Source organism: Equus quagga, chromosome 11 (assembly GCF_021613505.1).
Source record: "Equus quagga isolate Etosha38 chromosome 11, UCLA_HA_Equagga_1.0, whole genome shotgun sequence".
NCBI classification, from domain to species: Eukaryota; Metazoa; Chordata; class Mammalia; order Perissodactyla; family Equidae; genus Equus; species Equus quagga.
Window position 1 is genome coordinate 102,901,027 of NC_060277.1, and position 20,799 is coordinate 102,921,825.

At 41.5% G+C, this 20,799-nt stretch overlaps 1 protein-coding gene across 2 annotated transcripts in view; it reads right to left on the minus strand.

Moving 5' to 3' along the window:
- PRKCA (protein kinase C alpha) overlaps window positions 1-20,799 on the minus strand; it is a 404,998-nt gene that overhangs the window by 140,680 nt on the left and 243,519 nt on the right. The gene's annotated exons all lie outside the window — the stretch shown is intronic.

Genomic DNA, 20,799 nt, shown 5'->3' on the forward strand with positions numbered 1-20,799 from the left:
AAGCTTGCAGGGAACCAGTTTTATATTTTGGCTAAAAAGTAATCAGTAACTCTTGGTTTGTAGTTGATCTTTGTTCAGTGCAGGCATTTGTCCTCGAGTTAGGATTCCTTCATCTGCTCGAGGATGGCTGACGGCCTCCGCATGCCAATGGCCGGCATTTTCTCCCCGCAACTGCAGCTCCTCTCTCTTCAAAGATTTACTGTTCTTTCTGCTGACAGCTTCTCATTCCTGTTCTAAAACCAGAAATTGGAACAGTGGGGGTTCAATCATTTTTTTGGATAGTAAATCTCCTACCACTTGTCAATTAGGGAGGGCTGGTCGAAAGCCATAAAGCAGCAGAACTTCTTATAAATTAAAAAAAAAAAAAAATCTGTATTTCCAGCCTGCTAGAAAGTCTGCGGCACTTCGTTTTACACTGACGCTCTGGGTTTGGTTTCACAGACGTGATTGGGTGAAAGACTGCTCCACCGTAGCCTTCACGAGAAGTGCTCACGAGGAGCACCATCACAGGTGCAGGTGACACACCACCGTCACAGGTACAGTTCTATTGTCCTTTAGCATCTGCCTATCACGCTTCAAACTCTACTTGCCTTCCTCATTTCTGCCCAAACGTCTCTGCATTTGGTTGCTGGTGGTTTTAGAGCAGCACAAGGGTCCAACAGACGTATTCTATTCTTTCTCTCTCTCTCTGTTCAAACAATAGGGAGTAACACTCATGCACTTTCCTCCAACTGTGACTTTAAAATGCATCCCAATCAATGCCGTCCAGAACTCAACCTAAAGAATAATGACAAAAAATACTATTTGTTCCAATATCGCCCTCCAATCCCACATCCTAAACCATGGGCACGATCTGCTCAGCCCTCATAAAAATCTGAAGTTTGCCCTTAAGGTGGCAAAAACCCACTAAGCACATTTGAAATTTTTCTGTTTTTTGTTTTTTAAGTAAACCTAATACCTAACAAAAACATATCTCTGAGAACACACTAATATTTCTACTTGCAGCAAACAGTGGTAGGTGGTACAATTAAGGTAGACGTTGAGTGCTGTGTGTTTGCCCCCTCAAATGTTTAGTCTTCAGGACTCGCTTCTCCCCCTCTGCAGAGAGGGCGGCTATAAAACGGGGATGGAACAAAGAGGGGGGAGGGGTGTGGCATTCAAACGCATTTGCGTAAATACCTCTAAGTGATGTTCTTTTTATTTGAGGATACAGAAATACTGTGATTGCCAGTCTTCTAAAAAAGATTTTTCGTTGTTAAAAGTCAACATTTAAAAGAAAAGGGGAAATTAACAAAACTGAATGGCAGCCTTTGGGCCCCTGTAACCAATTTAAAGGCAGCCCCAGACCCCCGGTGCTCCACCTGTATGCAGAGGATTCGGAAACATATTCCCAGTTCACCTCTTGATCCATCCTTTCTAATAGGATGCTGTGGAGGGGAGAAAACGAGGTCAGATACTTACAGAGTCCTGCTTAGTTCTCAAAAGTCTTGCGTTATTTCCTTTTGTCTTGTGATATGGCCATGGAGGATCAAAGAAGGCCAGTTCCCGGTTTAAACATGAAGAAACTGAGGCTCAGGAAAGTAAACAATTTAAGCAAGACCCATGGCTACTAAGTGGTCAAATCAGAATTTCAATACAAGGCCTCTGACTCAATTGATGGGTCTGACTGTGTGTAAGATAATAGACCAACAGCACACACAGAAATATATTGGGCAAGAAAGGCTCTTTCTGGTCTTAGGATAGATTTGATACACAGTATAGAAGCCCAAACTTATGTTTTCTCTAAGTAACTCAAATAGACATAGAACAGAAGGCTATTTTACCCCCAAGAGCAGGTAAAAGATAACATGTAAAGAAACAGCTATCGTGAAATGGAAACAAACGATAAGGGCATCTTCCATCTTTAACATCTCTAGATTTCCATTCCTACTATTGCAAATAAGTCCAAGCCGGAGTAGAAAGACAGGTACCCTTTAATTCCACTAGAGGGGAATAGAATAACGTCGAGAGATGCAAGTCCACAGAGTTTTAAAGACTGTCACCACTAGAGACGAGACGAATCCTGCTGTCTTGGCAGTTCTGATGAATCTGTGTTAGAGCATGTGGCCCTCTCCTTTATAACAGTCTACACCAAAGAAGTTAAGTCAGGCTGAAATTTTATTCAGCCTCCATGATATGTGCAATTCAAACATTCTGTTCTTTCTGGAAAGTGATTTTTCTAATATTCTTCGTCAAGCCCACAGATTTGACAGCTAAGCCAATGTAATTTCACAAAGACTCTAATTGGGATCTGTAAGGGGATATGTTCTGTACAAATAGAAATTTCACCAGGGAAGGTAGTTTGTGATATAAAACACCGTGGGAGACTTCCTCATGATCGACAGAAAGATGAAGGGTTTATTCATCAGAAAAATTAATGATCCAGCTCAGCACTGTCCAATGAAACCTTCTGCAATGATGAAAATGTCTGACAGCTGCACTGTCCAGTGTAGTAAACAGCAGCTACATGGAGAGCACTCGAAATGTGGTGACTCCCACTGAGGAACTGAATTTTTAAATTTTCATTTACTTTTAATTCATTTAAATTTAAATAGCCACGGGTGGCTAGTGGTTACTGAGTTGGGCAATGCAAATTTCGAAGACCTTTCCCAGACATTCTTTCTTCGCTCAAGTCTGTGACCCTTTTTCCCTACTTCTTCTCAAAATACTACGATGTCAGAGACACCTGATGGCTGGGAGAGAATTTTGGACTCTCTGCAGATAACTGGACCAGTGGGACTATTAATCAGTGACTGGGCATCTCTCCTGCACTAGCCCTTTCATGCTAACCCCACTTTCCCACCCTAAGCCAGGCCTTGCAGCAGCAGATCTGGTCTCCTGGTGGCTCCCTTCCCCACTCCACAGTCCATCCCGACCAGATGACTTTTCACGATTCGGTGCCTGCCACACACCCTTCCCTTGCTTGAAAACCTCCAGCAGCGTCCATTGCCTACTTAGTCCCACCACAGTCAAACTGTCCAGTCTTCTTTCTCACCACAGGACTCCCAGTCAACTGTCCACCCCACAAGTGTGCCTTGGTGTCTTTGCTCACAGGCCACCCTCTCCCACTGGGAAGAGCCCTCTCTCCCATATTGCCTCTTCTCAGCACAGGTTCTAAACATGCCCCAAGGCCCATATTTAGGCTGCCTCCTCCCTGAGGCCTTCTCTGACTGCCTCCACCTTGTTTCCCTCTTTTACTCCATAGCGCCCACCCCAACTACGGTTTTCTAAACGTTTATGGAGGATCTGTGTTACTTCTCTGTTCTCTGAATACATCCTTTATTTGTCCCCATCACAGGGCCTTTGCACTTGCTGTCCCTCTACCTGGAACCAGGCATCCCAGCTCTTCACATGGATGCCTCTCTTGTCGTTCAGGGCTTGGCTCAGTTTTCATCTCTCTCCCCTCTTCCCAGACAGGCTTTCCTTGACTCTCCCTTATCTAAAGGAACCTTCCACATACTCTGTATTCTATTATCTTATTTCTTCACATAACTTCATCTGAAATTATTTTTCTTCGTTTTTACTCACTCCAATTTTGTATTTTTTTCCTTGAAGATATAAATTCCATGAGCAGAGAGGACCTTGTTTGCCTTGTGCATGGCTAAACGTCTAGCACCCAGAACAGGGTCTGGCACAAAGCAGGCTCTTCACGAATGTCTGTCAAATGAACGAATATCATATCGTCCCACAGTGGACAGAAGACTCAGAGATCAGAGACCATTATCTCATCACTCCGGCGAGCTCAGTACCTGTTTGCTGAAGATCAGGACAACAGCGACACTGAACCTGAGCTGGAGCTGCAGCCGCCTGCCTCACAGGTGACACACCATCAAAGGAAGGTCCTCTGCAAATTACCCCGCCAAGCTCTCTAGACAGACACGCTACCTTTTGATACACATATATGTCTTTTAAAGAGCCTACCTCAAGTTGGGGCAAAGAGATCTAGCGAAGGTCAATATCTAAGGACGGAAAATTAAATAATAGTTACACTGTTAGCCATTTGGGGAAATTCTAGAACTTTTAGCCGATTTCACTTGTGAATTTATATTGCTAAGGGTGATGACACAGGTCTTCTGATGGAAAGAGGGAGCACTTCAACTTCTCTTACCGAAGAAATGAGGTGTGGTAAGCCTTTTCCACCAGTACAAGATAGGGCAGAAAATCTTTTAATGTCTGTCCTCCAGGAAATGGGAAGAGAAGGCTGAGTACACAACAGAGCTCGTGGTTCTAGTCTTGGCATTAAACTTTTTCGCAAATCAACAGTTTCCCAGGAAAGGTCAGTGCCCTCAACTGTACTGAGTTAATCACTGACAAGTGTTTCTCTGACATTTTATTTTCTGGGGATGTCAGTTTCCCACATTAAAATGAAAACCTCAGTCCTAAGCAAAGATAACCACCACAAGTCAGGTCTCATTACAACTCACTTTAAAATTCTTTGGTTATAATACTGTTATGTTTTGTTCTTGAGCACTGATTAAAAGAAGGTGAGCCATCTTCGGGGCCACTAGATCTACTCCATTGGGCTATGGTTTTGGTTGTAAACATAATCTGTTTGTAATCAGCCTTCCTGCTATTATTAATCTCATTTCTCTGATTACAGATGGATAAGGCCATTGTTTGACTGCATACATTTAATTATGGACAACTCGGTATTCATGAGAAGTCTGCAGGCAGGCTGCTGATGTATTGCCATGATTGTTATAAACGTGTTTTTTTAAGACCCTTTTCTTAAGGTGGACTCTCTGAATTTAGTTGCAAACTCTTGCTAAGTTTTAACACAGCAAATACATCTGAGGATCAGAAGTTACTTTATTTTTTTGGTGAGGAAGATTGGCCCTGAGCAACATCTGTTGCCAATCTTCCTCCTTGTGTTTGAGGAAGATTGTCGCTGAGCTAACATCTGTGCCTATTTTGTAGGCAGGTAGCTGCCAAAGCACGGCTTGATGAACAGTGTGTAGGTCCACACCAGGGATCCAAACCCACAAACCCCAGCCTGCCAAAGAGGAGCACATGAACTTAACCACTACGCCACTGCACCAGCCCCAAAGTTACTGTGACAGAACCAAACAATGCTTTAAATGAGACTTTCCTGATCACATCTAGAACTGATATGCTGCTGGAGGAGGATTAGTTTGTCCCCTTCCTTGCCATTCTCTGAGGTTTCTCTGGCATCTTTTAAGAAAACACATCAACACAAACATCAGATCAGCTACAGGCATCTGTACTCCTGGAAAGTGCCTGTTACTCCATTAATGAAGCATACATTCTTAGTGTTTTCACTTAACTCTCACCCCAAGAACCACAGACTTTGTAAAGAAATCTGGTTCTAATGAAGATGTGAAGAGATTTCTACTTCCTAAAGGGAGCAAATGATCCTCCTGGTTGAATGCTAAGTGGTCAAAACAGGTGGTATAATTTAATTGATTACACAGGCTTTACAATGGCAAATTTAGAGCAAAGTATGTTTTTACACATAAATAGGAGGAAAATGGGATTTGTAGATCCTTGGAGAAGAAATAATCACATTTTGAAATGCCTCAATGCATAAAATCATGATTCTGATGCACTTCAAATAGAAATAGTTACAGACACACCTGAATCACAAAATTCTTATCAAGAAAATCCCATTCCATGCCACGCAAATACTCAGCCATTCTCTCAGATTAGGTCTCTGAAGACTGCAGCCCCAACATTTGATTGACCGGACAGCTCAGTTAATCCAAAATTCCAAGAACAGAAGGCAGCCACCTTTCTTGACCAACATCAAGATCAACCTGATCTTCTCTACTGAACTTTCAGTTCCTCTGTAGACGGGCAATTAGGGGTTAATACTTGTTAGAAGCAGATGCATAAGGTAGAACTAAGTCACTGAAAAGCCCTAGCTAAACTTGTGCTGATGGACGGATAAAGACTTATTTTTACTCCATTGCCAGAGGACAACATCATCAGAGAACTTCAGAGATGAGTTATTTTCAGATGCTCCATGATCAAACATATTCCAAGCCTCAAGCCTGTTTTGTTAGCTGCAAGATAGATCCATTTCCCCTTACAAAACACGCAGAGAATAGTTGAGAGAGAGGTTCAGCAGAAATTGCCACTCTCCAGGTACAATAGATGTTTGCACACTTCCTGTGGACAGCTGACAGTGAGATATCTGGACAGGACACAAGCTGTTCAGTGTCAATGGGCTGTTGAAAACATGCTCACTTGACTTAGAATCACTCAGCTTCCATTTCCTGGGACCCGAATTCCCTGCCAGTAGCAGACATTACTAGGTCCCTGGCCAAAATCCATTCTTCTTTTCCCTTATAACAGATCTCTGAGTTTTGTTGGAATGGCAACATGTCTAGCCAACAAAATACACTTTCTAGCTTCTCTTGCAGCTACAGGTGGCAGGTGACATAGTTCTGGCCCATCAGATGTAAACACAAGTCGGCTGGGCGCTTTGAGGAAAGCTATATTCTCCTATTATAGGGGCTTCTCTCCCCCGCTTGTCGCTTCCCCTTTTTTGTCTTCCTACCTGGAGGTGGAAAGGCTGCCTTTATAAACTTCATAACCAGAGGCAAGCCCTTTCTCTCTTTGGAAATGGAGCCTGTTGGCAACTCTCTTACAAAGGAAGTTGGATTCTTCATCATCTCAGGAAAAGAGGCGCTAGCTAACAGAGGCTGTTCAATGAGGGGCTGAGCAGTTTGGTGGCTTTTGTCCTTTTCACCAAGTTTTCAGAGTTAGAAAGCAGCAGCACTTGTTGCTTCTGCTTCTTTCTCTCGTTACTGTTCACAGGACAGGGTGACAGCTCACTGAGGAAGCTCTGCTCTTTGAAAGCCGCACGATCTGTTGTGTGTGGGACACACGTTTATGGCTCTGTATTCTCAGTGACCCCACTGTGGCCATTTAAGGAAACACGTGACAGTATCGCTGAGTTGGAAATTTTTTTAATTACCAAAAAAACCCTGTTTTCTTAGATGTTTTGGGCTGTTCCTAAGTAACAACTACCCACATCTCAATCTAGCCCCCTCCATTATTTTATAACCTCGTAACAGGATTAGGAAAGGAAAGAGAGGATTAAAAAAAAGATCAGTCCTCTGCATATTATACAGGAGCTTCACTCCCACTTTCCTTCCCTCCCTTTTAGAGATTTAAAAGGGACTATAACAAACTTCTTAAAGCATCTGCTTAATGAGGTTTTGCCTTGAGACACTGAGTGGGGGAGAGAGAAGGGACTGGTTTCAACACAGCTGAGCTTTGCCAAAACCCGTGGCTTTGAGGAATCTGTGCAGCCTTGCCATTCCTCCGAGGCTTTTATTTCATGGATGAAGATAATGATATTCATTTGAGGGGCTATCATGCCCTTCTGTTGCATATACAAACCAGCCTTAATGGATATTTTTAAAAATTTCCCACAGGGAAAATAGGCCATGTGAAAGTGCCAGGCATTCAACTATTACTTCCTCCCAGGGAAAAAAAGGAAAAAAACCAACAGTCCTGCTTAGAAGGAGCCAGCTATTGCTCTCACTGTTAAAAGCTCTTAATGCTTCTGCCTACACATTTGGCTTTAGGGCTTCCTCAGACCTACACCCACTTGGAGGGCTGAAGCCTGCCGGAGTCACACACCAATTTAGAGCAGTTTACACAGATGACAGGAAAGAGTGCGAGAGAAGAGACTGTCCCATGTGTTTCCTTTTGCAACCAGCCCTGACTTCCAGAATCCAACAGTCCATGAGAGACTCAGCTGTAGCCATCTCAGCAGAGAACCACGATTTTGCCATTTTGCAAAGTTATTTTCCTGAACCTTGGTCCTCCAACTGATGTAGAGTACCATACAAAACTGCCAAGAGTATAAGATGTGTTAAATCTAGAAGCCTTACTTTCACAGCTCCTGAGGAAAGGGGATGTACTGTCTGGGGCTAATTATACTCAATGGGATCAGCTTCACTCATATGGGTTCCCCCTCCTTGCCTATTCACCAGGGAAAGTCCAAAGACTCTAGAAATCACTCAAAGATGATCGATAGATGGATGAATAAATGAATGGCTAGGAGGAAGGGGAGAAGGGAAGGAGGTAAAAACAATTTATACATGAAGAAGTGACATACAGTCGCCCGAGTTGTAATTCTCTTCTTTAGATATTGAGCAAAGGTCCACGTCCCTGGCCCAGCCTATGTCCCTGTAGAATGTGGGCATGTAGTACAAAATGAGAGCATTTCCCAGAATATGAAATAGCTTGAGTCTCAGAATCTTTTATTAAAATTCATGAGTAAAGTCTCAAATACTGTGATCCCTTGTTACTTGACGTCTGCTACTCATTTCTGAGAGCCACAGAGCTGTTTAATGCCCAGAACTTTCTCAAAACTGTACCTGGAATTAATTTAAGGGTTTTTAAAATTATTTTTTTAAAAGCCATAATAATAGGTCCAAAAATAGTTACTCCATTTCTTTTATAAAAGAAACACTTGTAATATGTGTATATAGAGAGTATAGGTGAAAAGTAAAGATTATACATAAACATTTAGGGAGGAAAAAAATGAGAACGTATCAATGAACAAATGAACGAATGACTAAGTTTAATGGAGGCAATCTCTAGGACAAAATTCATTCAACAGTGTGCTGAAAGAATAAAGTTACCCTTGACTTAAAAATTAATGTAGGGGGGCAGTGGCGGCCCAGGGTTCACCGGTTCGGATCCCGGGTGTGGACCTATGCACTGCTTGTCAAGCCACGCTGTGACAGGCGTCCCACATATAAAGGAGAGGAAGATGGGCACAGATGTTAGCTCAGGGCCAGTCTTCCTCAGCAAAAACAAAAAAAAAAGAGAGAGAGAGAGAGAAGAGCAGAGGATTGGCAGCAGATGTTAGCTCAGGGCTAATCTTCCTCCAATAAATAAATAAATAAATAAATAAATAAATAATGTAGCATTTCTTCTGACCCAACTCAAATAGGTGACCATGTTGGGCCAACTAAACTTTCATAACACAAAATGTTTCTGGCACCAGAAAGGCCTTGAGAAATTAGCCTCCTGCCACTTAGCCTGATAAAATCTCAATATCGGTTCAAAACAATGAGAGTTTCTCTCTCATTGTAACATAAGAAGTTCCTACTATACTCGGTCATAAAGGAGCTTTATTTCCAATAGTCCTTCACATTCTTTACAAGAACTTGACAAAGGAAGGCCTGGTGGTCATCAGATGGTTCTAGGGCGTGCTGATCCAATTTCAATGTGGTTTTTAAGAGACGAGGGTAAATGATGTGCCCATCTGCGGCCACAGTCAGGAAGCTGCCTGGCGGTTCCTTTCCTATTTGGATCTGGGTTTTGGTAGCTGGAGGCAGATCTGCCTGTGCTGGCAGCGCCCAGCCAGTTCATGCATAATTCACCCAAATGGATGGAACAGGCCCATTAGGGACAAACCCTGGTCTGTTTCTCCTGGTTCATCATCAAATTTGCTCTCTGCTTTGATCTCAATGGCCCTCTAATCTTCCCCCTTTGATATCAACGATGCTGGTGTACGTCAGATAATGAGACGAGATGTCTGGTGGCAGATGGACTAGGGCCCTTCTGAAGAACAAAGTGAGGCTTCAAACCCAGCCAATGAGGCAGGAGCGGGGCAAAGCCAAAGAACTAGATTACAAACATGAAGAAAAACAGCCCACACCTGGGCAGGTCAAGAGACATGAGACGGACCAGATATTCCAGGTCTGCAACCCAGACCATCATCTGTTCCCATGAGGCCCTGAGAGGAAGCAGCTCCCGAACACCCGTGTCCCCTGATCTTGGTTGGGTTCTTCACATTTTTCATTAGGAAGAGGCTGAGAACGACTTGTTGTAATGTGTGCTGTGTCACTTTTCCAGAGGCTGTGGTTTATGAATGTTCTGTGCTAATCACAATTATCAATGAGGAACTTTTTTTTTTTTTTAATATTGTGAGCTGTTCAGGCTTGTGTCCCCATCTTACTCAACCTCCCATCCAGCCATGGGAAAGCTGGAATTCCTGTTCCCATCAAGAAGCTGACCATGGCCCCACCCTTTAAACCCTCTGGTAGCATCACAGCCCTTGAGAGCTTCTCCCTGGCCCCCAGCCCACTCTCCTGCCTCTTGGGTCCTCCCTGTCTACCCTTCCAGCCACTCTGCTCTTTTTCTCCCAGCTGGATCCCTCTGGAATATAAGCCTATGGCACTTACCACAATTGTAACTAATTAATTAACTGTGTGATACAGGCTCAGAGCAAATCCTTCTCATTAAAGGGCAGACTCCACCCAGTGTTTCCGACCATCCTGGGAATGGGCTTTGGCAGCTGGGGACAGGGGTGTCTGTGGATGCAGCCCCAAGCCCAGCCCTTGCCTAAGTCACGGAGGTGGATGGAACCAGCTGCCGTGCCTGATTCACTTTTGTACCCCCCGTGCCCAGTACAGTGCCTAAGGCCCAGCAGATGCTTGAAAGACATCTACGGAATGAAGTGAATAAATACATGAGGAAGGAAATCTCAGTGCGAAAAAGTCTCTCCATCACTGTACCTCACTCATTTTACATTTGAGGAAGGACTTGATCAAAGGCATTCATCTCTCTGGCACTGGGGCAGAATTGGACCCAAGTCTGATGGTTGAACGTACAAGGTTCTTTCTATTTTCATTGCTGGGGTGGAGGTGGGGGATAAGGACCCACAGAGCCACTTAAATGTGCTAAATGAATTCCACATAATACGTGGATTTCTACATATTTTTATTTTTCATTTCATTCCCCCTAGAACTAAAATTCATGGACAATTAGCAAGTGATGATTTGCTAGGGCCCAGCCAGGCTTTCTGACTGTGTCCTTGGGATGGGCTGCGAATTAGAACGAGGTAAGTCTGTTTTTCTTGCCATCTGAAACTAAGATTGAGAGCAGAGATGAGTGTCTTACTGCCTCAGAACCTCCGTTAGCAAAACGGCTAAGCAAGGTGTTGAGCAATTTTTCTTCGTTCTGGATCTATAAGTAGAACACTGAACATTCGAGCACCAGCAGTTTAAAGGGACCCTGGAGCTCGTCCTCCCGTCCCAACATGCGGGGACGCCAGCACGACCTAAGGGAATGGGTTTCACTTACACCCTGGACGGCACGGGTCGTGCGTGCTCTTTTCACTGCACCGCGGTCCTCTGGTTTCGATAGTCGGGTTTGTGGACTTGCTTTAAACTGGAGGCAGCCCTAACAAAGCTTCGCCTCGCTCTCCCAGAGCAGATGCAGGCCTGGAAGGACCAACGGCTAGAGTGGGAGAGGATCAAAATGGAGGTGTAAATTATTCATTTCCTCTCAGGTTTGGAGCAGAGACAGTGCTCTGCTTATGAATGGGTTGCTTTAAAAATCATTTGTGAGGCTGTTGTTCTAACGCGGGATGTTTTTACCCCAGAAACAGGGCAGCATATGTGGTTCAGTTCCCAGATCAGACCCTCAGTCCCAAAGTGCTATCTTTAGAGCCCTGCAGAATACAATCCCATTACAGGAGAGAATGCTGGTTACCTACCCCAACATCCACTTCCTCTCTTTCCTCTGTAATGAAATCCCCATTTTAGCTGGGCACACTGAGATCTGTTGTTAAAAAAAAGAAAAGAACATTTCTCTAGCAACTAAGTGTGGTCATGCGATAAATGAGCTATCAGTGGAAGTGTTACGTGGACTTCCTGAAAACCTGCTCAAAGGGAGGTTATTCAGGCCGGGAGAGGTGCCCTTCTGTGGCTTGTAACCCAAACACGAGGGCTGGAGCTTCAGCAGCTTTTTTGGAGAGGAGGGGATTGTGCATGGAAGCCATGGGCTCAGATGGTGTAGCAAAGAGACAGAGCCTTGTTCCTGAGGACTGTGGAGCTGCTCCATAAGCCCTGGCCCACGCCACTTCACATTCCTTTCATATGAGAAAGAAACAAATGCTCTTATTTAATCTGCTGTTGTCTGGGATTTTCCTGCTGTATACAGCTGCACGCAATTCTTAACTGACATACCCATGAACAACAATGACTTTATGGGAGAACGGGATGTGTACAATACATCTATTCCTAAACCCTTTCTGGCAGTAATGACAAAAAGAACATGCCCAAGCCTCCAAAAGAGCCAGAGAAAAAGCATGACAACAGGAATTGGCATTTGTTGAATGTTTCATATTTGAGAGTGACATATTTGGTATGAGTAGACATAGACACGGTGACAGGTAGGAAATGGTAACATTTTTAAGAATTTACAACAAATTTACTAACTGCAAATCCAGGAGAAGCTAGAATAAAAAGAAGGTAATGACCTAATTAAATGAGATAACATATGTAAAGGTGCCTATCATGTGGTAGATACTCCAAAAACATCCATTTCCATCTGGATTTTTTAAAAGCCCTTCCAGAGACATACAGTGATCCCTCCCCCCAGTTTTTGAGATGTGTTTTGTTAGATTATTTTGTTTGGGAGGTAACACACATGGAAACTTACAATCATTTAATTTAAAAAATCCCACCTGAAAAATGAAGGGACTAGGTTTGTGTACTAGGATGAATAGTGTCCCCCCAGATTCATGTCCACCTGGAACCTCAGAAGGAGACATTATTTGGAAATAGGGTCTTTGCAGACCCTGATATTAGTTAAATTAAGATGAGGTCATACCGGATTAGGGTGGGCCCTAAATCCAACGACTGCTGTCCTTAAAAGAAGAGGAGGAGACACACAGAGACACAGAGAGAGAAGCAGCCACGGGAAGACAGTGGCAAAGACTGGAGCGATACAGCTACAAGCCAAGGAACGCCAAGAATTGCCAGGAGCCACCAGAAACCGGGAAGCAGCAAGTAAGGATTATTTTCTAGAGCCTTCAGAGGAAGCCTGGCCCTGCCAACTCCTTGATTTTGGACTTCCAGCCTCAGGGCTACGAGAAAATAAATTTCTGTTGTTTTAAGATACCAGTTTGTGGTAATTTGCTATAGCATCTCTAGGAAATTAACACAGTCTGGAAACAGATTTAGAGTATCAAAGAGCACTGACTAATGAAAATACTTATAATACTGAGATCCATTTCTGTCTATCTGAAAAATGACTCTCTCTCTTACGTCGATTGCTATGCATTTGACCTCTAGTTTTTGTTCCTCACAACCACTGCTGTGCTGTCCTTGGCTCCACTCTTAGGAGCCTGCCCAGGCTCTAGGATTCTGGCTGAGAACTCTAATTAACGGTCAATGCTCTCCTTCATCTGTGGATGATGTACTAGTTATTGAGGTGAGAAAAGTCAGCTGTTGTATGTCAGGTACACCAATAAACAGCTGCTAATTAGATTTGGGGATAAGATTTGATTTTACCCTGCAAATATAAGCAATCCATACAGAGAACTGCAAGTTGCGTATATTTGCGTAATTCTAAACTTAACGTTCTATTCTTCTGAAATTAACATAATCAAGTTTAGTATACCGATGTTCAGAATACCACATGAATAAACATGACTTTATACATACTCTATAGTTTTACAAGTCTGTGATGGAGAAACTCAATTATGATAATTTAAAGACAGAAATGACAATTTCCTTCAACTGTCTGCAAGAAAAAAAGGTTTTCTTCCCCTGGAAAAATTCACAATACCACAAATGAGATACTTATCTCTTGAGTTTCCACACAACTTAGCTAAAGACAAAAAAAGCCTCCAACAGAAATCAGTGGAGAATATTCTCAATTGCACATATGAATTTTGAATTTATATAACATATGAAAAATTCACAAATATCAAAATGTTCTCAAAGTAAAACAATTATTTCCACCAACACAGTATTCCCTCCAATAGGCCTAGCACCTACCCCAACAGGCTGTAAAAGGATAAAGGATTCAGGATTCTATGTTGTGCTATATTTAATATATTTATATTATCAATGTCAGATTTCTCCAACCACCAGAATGATTCCTAAAATTAGGTTACATAGAGCTGTTCATGTCTCTTCGATGTTTAAAATGTTATTTTCCATTCATTTTTCTGCTCACACAGTGAGACATGCTTAAAATAAAACAAGTACTCTCACGATGACCCACTAATGAACAGATAAATAATCCAATTATAAAATGGGTCAAGGATTTGAATAGACATTTCTCCAAAAGAGACACATAATGATCAATGAACACATGAAAAGATGTTGATTATCATTAGCCATTATGGAAATGAAAATCAAAACCACAATGAGATACCATTTCCCATCTACGAGGATGACTAGAATCAGGATCGGCAACAATGTGGAGAAATTGGAACCCTCATACATTGCTGGTGGGACTGCAAAATGGTGCAGCTGCTTCAGAAAACTGGCAGTTGTCTCAAAACGCTAAACATAAAGTTACCACCTGACCCAACAATTCACTCCCAGGTATATACTCAAGAAAACTGAAAATGTGCGTCTACACAAAACCCGAACAGTAATGCTCATAGCAGCATTATTCACAAGAAGTACACACAATCCCAATGCCCATCAATTGGTGAATGAACAAAATGTGGTGTACCATACAATGGAGTATCATCTGGCCATTAAGAGTGAAGTTCTGATACATGCCACAACATAGACAAACCTGGAAAACATACTAAGTGAAAGAAGCCAGTTACAAAGGACTACTTATCATATTGTTCCATTTATATGAAGTGTCCAGAATAAACAAATCCATAGAGTCAGAAAGTAGATCAGCGGGTGCCAGGGGTTGGGAGAACAGAGAAATGTGGAGTGACTGCTAAAGAGTATGGAATTTCTCTTAGGAGTGATGAAAATATTCTGAAATTTGATTATGATGATGTTTGCACAACTCAAACCAGCTGTACACTTTAAAAGGGTGAAATTTATGTTATGTGAATTACATCTCAAATCCATAAAACACAGTAAAAAAATAGTTTCATTCAAAATTTAAAAAAACAAACCTGGCCAGAACAAAACAAAAATCAAGGTAGCTCCTATTGTAATTCCTCTTAACTGTGTGTTTCCCTTTCTCCTTCCCTTCTCCTCCTCTCTCTTTCCTCTTCCCTTCCTCTCTTGGGGCTTCCAGTCAAATCATTCAGACAATTTGACACATTTTCAATCAATAATGGCTGCCTGCTTGACAAAATCAATAAATAAGATGTATTTATAGAACATGCAACTTAACTATATATTTTGTTGATGAGCTTTGGAGGGTGAAGCCAGACTGATGGAACTGACCAGTAAGCAAAGTCACAACTTTCCAGGCTGCCATCTTCACCTCCTAGGCTGTGGCTGGTCTCTTTCATTTCTGCTTTGGATTTTGCTGTTCTGTTCATTAGCCACTGCTTAATATAGACACACTGCACCTTTCAGCACTTTCACCTAACCAGTCATTCATCCACTCTTTTACCATTGAACTTACATCTTTCATCGTTGGACTTTGTGGCAAAGTAGAAGCACCACACTCTATGTTTGAAAAGCCCATGATTACCTTGCAGTCCAATAGAAGGATTGTAAACACGTCTTAAACGGTTTAAATTTGTGAAGGAGAAACAAATCTTGCAAAATTCCAGACTTTTAAAAAAAACAAACAGTTGCCATACAAATCAGACTTCTTTGAAGTGCATGGTGCTTCCCAAGACTGGCTGATTATCCGGATCACCTGGGAAGCGTTTTAATAATCTATTCATTATGGAAAATTTCAAACACATGCAAAGAGAGAACAATGAATCCCTTGTATCCATTACCAGCTTAAACAATGATCACCTCTTGGCTTGCTCTGTTCCAGTGAGAATACCCTACACTCTACGTTCCTCCTTCCAAACCTACTAGAGAGCTTTTCAAGAACAAAGATTCCTGAGCCATAACCGTGGGCCTCTGGTTCATCACGTCTAGAATGGAGCTGGAGAATTGGGGTTTTCTTGGAAACCAATGGCCTGGAGGACCCCTGAATTTCTTTCCAGCAACAAAATTTCTATCTATTCTCCATTCTATAGGATGTCTGAAACAACAAATGCCATAGGTCAAGCTTATGAAACAATAAAAATATATTTTTGGTAATATACATACTTTATAGTACTTTAAGCCATCAAAGAAGATGATGATATTACTTGTTTCAAGTTAAGTATGGACCTGGACCCTCAAAGAAAGAAGAAATCCTGCTCAAGGCAGGCTGCAGAGAAAGCTCCAGTGTTCTAGAATTTAGAATCGCAAAATGCAGGTCATTCCAACTGCTTGCTTGGAACCAGAGTGAAGTTCACCGCAGCAAAGTGGTGCTTGGGTACATGGGAAATACTGCACAGCACCCAAACTTCAAAATTAAGCCAACTGGTGTGCTTCAATACATTCTGAGATCAGCTGATAGAAATCAGTACCAACAGGTGGATGCAATAATTGGCACCACTGAAACTCTGATACATACTACCCACTCAGGAGGTTCTGAGTTAGCATAAACATTTTTGTCTTTGACAATTTTATCTTTAAGATGATTTCCTAGAATCATCTTAGCTTTTAAATTAATCCAAGTTTCTGAGTGTCTTGTTTGGAAGAAACCATCCAGATCTTTATAGGCAGTTGCATTCGAAAGCCAAGTTTTCAGCTTCCCGACTACGATACAGAGAGCTTTAGCAAGCAAGACTTCATCTTGCATTCTTGCTCTGAGATCGCAAAAATCCTAAAATCCTAAAAATGGAAGTGACTTTAGGAACCATGTAGCTACCCAAATTGATAACGAATCTTTTCATTTTAAAATATTGTTTTTAACTTAAGTGGAGCCTATTTGCAATCAAAATGACAATGTCCACTGAATTAAACATAAATCCGGAAGTGAGACGTGGTTGATCCCACGGGCATCCTAAACATCCCTGGTACTTTAAGATCGGACTTCATGTACCTAAGAAAAACCAGCCTGCATACGAGCAGCTAACAGTGGGTGGAACCTAGAAATAGCAGCTAAAGCTTTGAGTGCATCCTCTTAGGAAGTACCCTGAATTGGCTAAGGAACCACATGCTGCTATAAGAAAAATTAACTTTCATAGTTTGATATAAGTTCCTTGGGATCAATACCAACACATACAGGAGAAGAAAATAACATGGTGTGTTTTTTAACCTGGACCTCAGCAATAACTCTTTCTAAAAAATTAAACCAAGTGTGTTTATCTTTAAATATCCAAGACTCAGATTTTTACAGTTTTTGACAGAGAGGTTGGAATGGGCAATCCATGCCTCCCTCCCAAAAAAGGATAAGCTTTTAAAAGGTAATTCATGGCTTGCTTGCAACAAAGTCTGCACTTAACTGATTATACATCTGAATTTTTTCCACATAACTATGCAAATTAGAAAAGCAAAAGAATCACTTAATCCTAGAGTGGCTTGGCAAAAGTAGAATTAATCCACGGTGTCTGAAGCCCATTTTTCTCATTAAGATGATACTTCCTAAATATTTTAATTTCAAAGTTTTGGTTTTTATTGATTGAGGTCATCTGCATAAAATTAACAAATATTCTAGGGAACATAACTCTTAAAAATATAAAGTCTAGGGGCCAGCCCAGTGGTGCAGTGGTTAAGTTCACACATTCTGCTTCAGCGGCCCAGGGTTCATCAGTTCAGATCCCAGGTGCAGACATGGCACTGCTTGTCAAGGCATGCTATGGTAGGCATCCCACATATTAAGTACAGGAAGATGGGTACGGATGTTAGCTCAGGGCCAGTCTTCCTCAGCAAAAAGAGGAGGATTGGCAGCAGATGTTAGCTCAGGGCTAATCTTCCTCAAAAAAAATAAAATCTATTTATAAAAACGTTTTAAATTTTAAAAGAAACTGTTATAAAATAAGAAAATTAAGAATAAATTTCCAAGAATCCCATCACTAAACCCAATCACTGGATCAATTCTAGTATATTTCCTTTTGGTTGGGGCTGGCCCCGTGGCCAAGTGGTTAAGTTTGTATGCTCTGCTTTGGCAGCCCAGCGTTTCGCCGTTTCAGATCCTGGGCGCAGACATGGCACCACTCATCAAGCCACGCTGAGGCGGCATCCCACATGCCACAACTAAAAGGACCCACAACTAGAATATACAACTATGTACTGGGGGCTTTGGGGAGAAGAAGAAAAAAAAAGATTACCTCCTTTTGGTAATGTTAGACATCTCTTTTTGTAAAGTTAGAGTAACTACAACTTTAAAATCTTACTTTCCATTTAATATTACATGAATTTAGTCATGTTGCCATGACTTTAGAATAATTTTCAAATGAAAGTATAAATGAGTCATAATTTGCATCACCATTCATTATTGGAAGTAACTGTTGCAGTGGACATATTCATGCATATAAATTTTCTTATTTTTGTATTCTTAGAAGAGATTTCAAGAAGTAGAACAGCCACAAACATTTTAGAGTTCTTGATATGTATTGCCACAGCTTTCCAAGAATACCAATTTATAGTGTAAACTGAAACATAAAGAGGTACTTGATCTACTCTACCAGAAATTAATTTTTTTTCTTTTCCCCAAAGCCCCCCAGTACATAATTGTATATTCTAATTGTAATTCCTTCTAGTTGAGCTAATTTTTTTAAAAAACTTTATTAAATATGAGAGAAATGATACTTTATTTTTCTAACTTTAATATCTTTGTCAAAATACCAGAATATTTTCTATTTGTTAATTATATTCCCTCTACTGTGAGCTCTTTGTCAATTCTTTTACTAATTTATCTACTAGAATCCTTATAAATTTGTATGAACTCTTTACTAGACTTCTTTAATTTAAGTGAATCATGGTTTTTCTTTGGTTTTTATTATATTTAACCCTTTAATCTCTCTTGTTTATTTTCATGAATGGTATGAAACCAGTGTCTAAATTCATTATTCTCTCAAACTACTGAGTTTATTTCAAATATCATTTATTGAATAATCTTTCACTTCCTATTGATAAATAACAGTTTAAACAACAAATTAAATTCAGCAGCATTTTTCTTTTTCAATTGAAGTGAACACATTCTTGGAAAAATCTGGGTGGCACAGAAAGAAGAGACCAGGACCTTATCACTATTAATTTATCTCACAAACTGATGACTGCACTTATATATATATGCATGCACACACATATATCAGACACAGATATATGTATATCTGTGGCTATGTGTCTATACACACATGTATATTATGCAGATATGTATGTTATAGAGAAGGAAATATTTCAAGTAAATAAAAACTGTACAACAGCACTGACAACTTGACTACGAGGCCATGGTCTGGGTCTGATCCATAAAATTAAAACAAATTGGTGGTGAGATGGAGAAATACAGAGCCATGTGATTTCAGTATCTGCATCATGTTCACTCACATTTGATATTTTACTGTCTTAAAAATTTAGCTTAATACCTTGAATGTTTCTTTGTTGCTCTTTTGCTTTAGTTTCTTTCACTATAGGGGATTTTATAACTTTAACATTCATTCATTTGTTGATCCAAGAAATACTTGTTGAGTGCCAGGTGCAGTTATAAATGCCAGTGAACCAATGGGAAACAAGCCCAACAAGAACCCTGCTCTCACTGGACTTTCATCCGAATAGCAATCCCCCTACTCCTACCCCAACACCCTTAAACAGGAAGGTTTAACAGAGAGTGACATGTAGTGTGGAAAATCGAGGAGGACCAGGAGACCAAAAGCAGCAACTAAGCATTACTAGACTACAGAGGTAGGGATGGGACACAGTGGAGGCAGCTTTTCTGACCACCTCTATTTCACTACAATGTCATCCTTTCTCTGTGTCCCTGCCATGGGTATTATAGCTCGTGTCACATCTCTGTGCAGCTGTTTTGTTCTCTGCTGCATGTGTTCACACATAGGCTCCATGACCTTAGCCTCTACCCAGGACCCAGAGCAGTGCTGAGCATCTCTTAAATGAATGATGAGTCCCTGAAAGATGCCAAGGCATTCTACTCTTAAAATGCAATCGAACTTCATCGCCAACCACATCTATGAAAAACCCACGTTTACTCAAATGGCCTCCGGGGACATGCTGCTTTGCTAATAACTGTCTTAACAGTGAGAAATTGACTGATGGAAAACTCAGTGCACGTGGGGGTGACCAAGGGCTGGTGGCCAGGGGCTCTGATGCCTCATCAAGAAAGGGAGCTGTTCAATGGGGACAGAAAGATGACACAAAGACTCCTGGTGAGGTAGTGAAAATCTAAAACAGGGCACAAATTTTTAAGGGTTTGTAGTGGGGGAAGGAAGCCATCAGAAGTAAGAGATCCATTCCCCCATCATGTCTACTAAAAGAATATGACTGTGACTTTTTTGCAAAGACTAAGCGTAAACAGGAGCATGGCAGGTGGTCTGCATGACTCATTGCTTACAGCCCTCACTGCCCCAGAGCTTTAGAATGCCGGGGACATGTTCAGCCAGTGGCTCCCTGCTTGCCAGGAAGGATCTCTTTAAAGAACCCATGAAACAGGCCACACGAGGGGATTCTTCAGAGCCCCGGGGAACGTGAAAATGAATGAAAAAGGAACACACTCAATGTGAGTGGCTGTCAGAATGAGCATTGCTTCTGTGATGCTTCCTTCCCGCCGTTAAACACGAACAGGTGAACTCCTGTAAGTCCCCACCGTGAAACGGGACCACAAACACCAAGCTCTGAAAGCACACGCTAAACCAGGTCTTCACAATCCAATGTCAACTCGGTACTATTAGTGGGGACTGTGGAGGCAGGCAAGGATGTTCATTAATTCTTTCTTTATATACAGCGTTACTGAGATACGATTCATATTCTATACAATGCATTCATTTAAAGTGTACGATTCAATGGTTTTTAGTAGAGTCGTGCAACCATTACCACAATCAATTTT